This window comes from Ipomoea triloba, chromosome 1, assembly GCF_003576645.1.
Source record: "Ipomoea triloba cultivar NCNSP0323 chromosome 1, ASM357664v1".
NCBI lineage: Eukaryota > Viridiplantae > Streptophyta > Magnoliopsida > Solanales > Convolvulaceae > Ipomoea > Ipomoea triloba.
The window spans coordinates 2,594,008-2,598,426 of record NC_044916.1 but is presented as its reverse complement, the minus strand read 5'-3'; positions in this window follow the sequence as shown (position 1 = coordinate 2,598,426).

Here is a 4,419-nt window from a genome sequence, read left to right as displayed (position 1 = left end):
TATATATATATATATATATATATATATATATATATCAAATTCGGAGATTTTTAAAATAAAATGGATACTTGATACCCTCCATTATTAAAATCTTGATAAAAGAAATAAGATTAAAAAAATGGTGACTTTAATTATTTGGTTTATTTCTTTCTATTTAATAAATTTAAACTTCAATATATTTTTTGAGTTCACTTAATATAAACATAATAGATTGTTTGAAAAAAATTTAGAGGAGGCCCAAAGTGTACTATCAATATATACATACATATTTACTAAAATAATTTAAGGTGAGGGTAGGGGTGGGGTGGGGTTGAGGGTGCCAGGGCACCCTATCCCCTAACGTGGCTCCGCCCCTGTCTCCAAACATCATCGGATGCTTTAAAGACACAGTGCATAACATCTATATATGTATCAAAATCGGCTTTCTTTAACCGGCGGGTTGTCATGGTTGGATCGGGCTGAGGAAGATGTAGAAATGTCATTTCATCGATTACTTTTTAACTTATAGGAAAATTCATTGTCACTATACATATCATATTTTGATCGGTAAAATTTTGAGGAAGAAAAGAAATTTAAGAGAAAAAGATAGTATTTGTGTGGTTAGCTAATGGAAGTTTGATAGTTGAGTAGTTGATATTATATAAGAAAAATAAATAAAATTTCCACTACTTATATATGTCTTAAAAATTGTATTAATAGGCAATCCCAATAAAATAGATCGACTATTGACTTAGTGATCAAAATGTTATAACTAGTCATTTGCAAACATACAGGTAGTTAGCCATTGGTTGAAGCAGGGAATTAGGGAGGAAATAAATTGTAATTTTATGGAGAAAAATTGAAGTATGAATTTAAATTACATTGTTTGGTATGAAGAAATATAACGATTGAGAATTGAAAAGGGAGAACTGTATAAAGATTAAAATGCCCTTATATAATAATATTATAATAAGAAGAAAGATAAAATGATAATTTATCATGAAATTACAATTCCACAAAGTGGTTGTGGAATTGCAATTCCTATGAAGGGCCCTAGAAATTGCAATTTTCTCAAACCAAACCATGGAATTACAATTCCATGAAGTTTGGTGGGAATGGAATAACAATTTCATCCTACCAAACACCCATAAGAGCAACCACATCAGTGGTTATTGCACAGTTTTTTAAGAAAAAAATTTAATGTTTCTTTAATTTCTTGCGGTGCGCGTTGGCAACGCCCACCCACCTCTTTCCGTTTCACACTTACAACTGACTCTATACGCTATTAGATTGTAGTATCTGTTCAAACATACTTTCTCACAACTAACTCTATTAGATTGTAGTATATGTTCAAACATACTTTCTCAACCTATTGGAACACAAAGAATCAGTATTGCCTCCACTAAGGCTCGAACTCATGATCTTCCACCCATATGAGAGAGCCACTACTCTTGTTATCTGAGCACAAGATGCTTGGCTAAATTTCTTTTTTCTTGGAAACTTAAATAACTTCATTCTTGCAAGAGCACCCCAATCCTCTCTCTCTTATCTTTTCTCCCCTCCATATGACTTAAATCCCCTAAAAACGGTGAAATAACCACTGATATGGTTGCTCTATGATGCTAAGCTTCTTGACAACCGTGTACCTTTGAGTCAAACTCCACAACAACTCGACGAAGACCCCATTTCAAGCTACTTGTAGTCCTTAAAAATGGCGTTCTACATTGTCAAATTTTCATCGCCTACTCTTCAACATATATTTGAAGAATATAATACTTCTTCTAGGGAGAGTAAGATATAATATACTTATACTACACATGAGTTGAATTTATCACGTATAATGACTTAAAATTTTTCTTGTCAACCACAGGCCGTTCCAATAAAAATTAGGGTCATGTGCCATATTTTAATTTGGGCTCTTTTCTCGAATAATTTCTATATATAAATAATAGTTGTTTAAAAAGTTGTATCAAAATATAAATATTGTATAAAAATACATATAAAATTTTATTGTGTAAAATGCTAACAAAAATCTTCTAGAGAATTTATCTTTAGGACATTTATTTATTGATAGATCTCTTTTAGGACATCTTTCACAAGAATATCTATTAATTTAGAATTAAGGGCGTTCCAATTTTTGGATTATATATGTCAAATAAAAGCGAATCACTTGGTTTATCATTGTGACAAACATCATCTAAACAACTATCAACATTCACATTATTTTCATTGTCACAATGATACCTATCATGTGCACACTATCATTAAAATTTTTTCCAACATCACAATCATCTTGATCTTCTATATGAAGATTAGCATCTAACAATTTTTCCTTATTGGCGTCATCTTTTTTGCTCATCTATTTGAGTTTGTTTAGGAATGAATTTTTCAAGAGCTCCTTTTTTAGATTGAGTTAGTTGCTCAATTCTTCTTTTCTTTTTACGCTTCTCAGACACAAATGTATATTTTTTAGAAGACATAATTATAAAATCCCAAGGAAAAAAAAGAATTTATTTAGAAACTCTATGAATAAATAATTAATCAAGAAACAAATTCTTAAAACAATAAACAAAAATTATGAAAAATACGTAGTAATTTTAATTACATGTTAAGAGAATTGAAGAACTTGAGACTTGAGAGTTTGTGTGATCAAGAAGAATTGAAGAATCAGTTGAGTTGCGGTCTGCGATCTACGAAATTACCGAATTGTGAATTGAAAATTGTCGAATTGTCGAATTTCATTACGGTATTGTCGTATTTTATAGGGTTGGGAATTTAGAATTTGCTAATTTTCTAATTGAGATGTGGGATTATGATTTATGAAATATAATTGCCGAATGAAATTGGCAATGTTTGTGTGTGTGTGTGTGTGTGTATATATATATATATATATATGGTTTTTAAAACAATTGTCAATTGGGCGCAATTTCATCTTGTCACAAATTGGTCCAATCTTCATACATTTAGCCTAAATTTTTGTAAACTATATATACATATAATTTTTTTTATAAATATGGGGCCTCTAAAAATTGGGGGCCTGTGCGGTTGCACATGTTAGACATGCTCAAATACGGCCCTGGGACTCAACCACATATAATATACTCTCTCTTTCTTATTTTATCCATCTTACCTACTATTCATTGGTCAAACCAACTATTTCTTCTTTGCTTATTTTCTTTAGTATTTTTTACTTATTTTTAAATTTAATTTTTTGTATTTAATAGTACTTTTGTGTAGTTTCTAAATATATAAATTGTACATGCTAATACTAAAGTTAATATTATGAAAAATTAAAATAATTTCAATCCAGTCTCATTAACCGAACTAAACACATACAATGGAACGGAGGGAATAATATAATATACTTGTATCTAGTGTCAAATGTCAGCATTAACCAAAATCATGTGATCAAAAAATATACAACATGCGACTTACGTGTATAATTAAAAAATCTACTTTAAGTACGTATAGATAGTCTAATACAAGTAATCAAATATCTTGATTTCTTCGTCAACTCGTTGATTAAGATTGGATCCACATTTATGATCCCGTAATCAAATAATGTTACAATAAGGCAATAAGGCATTTTGAAACCAACCAAGCATTCATAATCTATATAAAAATACTATTTTCTTTTTCTAAAATCTATCTAATAAGCCAAGTACCTTGTGCTCATATAGCATATAGTGACTCTCTCATATGGGAGGTCATGAGAACGAGCCTCAGTAGAAGAACAGGTTGAGAAAGTATAGATGAACTCTACAGATAGATACTGCATTTTAACAGAGTCAGCAAGACTAAAAAAAATAGTTACTTTATATATAATCATTTACCACAAATTTATCAAATACTACTCTTTCTAAGATCAACTCCATCCGGTAAATTTTAAAATTAAATTAAATTTAAAATATATATATATATATATATATATATATATATATATATATATATATATATATAAAATAATAAAAATAATAAAAACCTCCATCCCTGAAAGTACACATCTTCCAATTTAACATGACTATTATATCATGTGTTCTTTTAAAAATATCTGTGCTTGTGGTCCTTACAAATGTTGCAATGATTACAAATTCGGAAATAGGCTATCAAAATCGCGACCCCACCTTGCAAAATTATTGACAAGAAAGTTGTACGAGAAATGTAAAAAGAATATAATCAGACAATGGGATATAGGATATTAATTAACACGAAGTTGTAACGAAAACTATGAACTTTTTTAGTTCAGTCAAACTAAATTCATTATAGGAAAGAGGTTAATAAATCCTTAACCTTTACTAAAAAAAATTTATTAGACTCTTAAACTTTTGAAATATGTAATTAAACTCATAAGCATGTTATTTTGGTGTATTGAAGTCTATAAATTGATTGATGACCTGTAATAACAAGTCATTAGAATTTCGACGACCTCCGACCAACTTC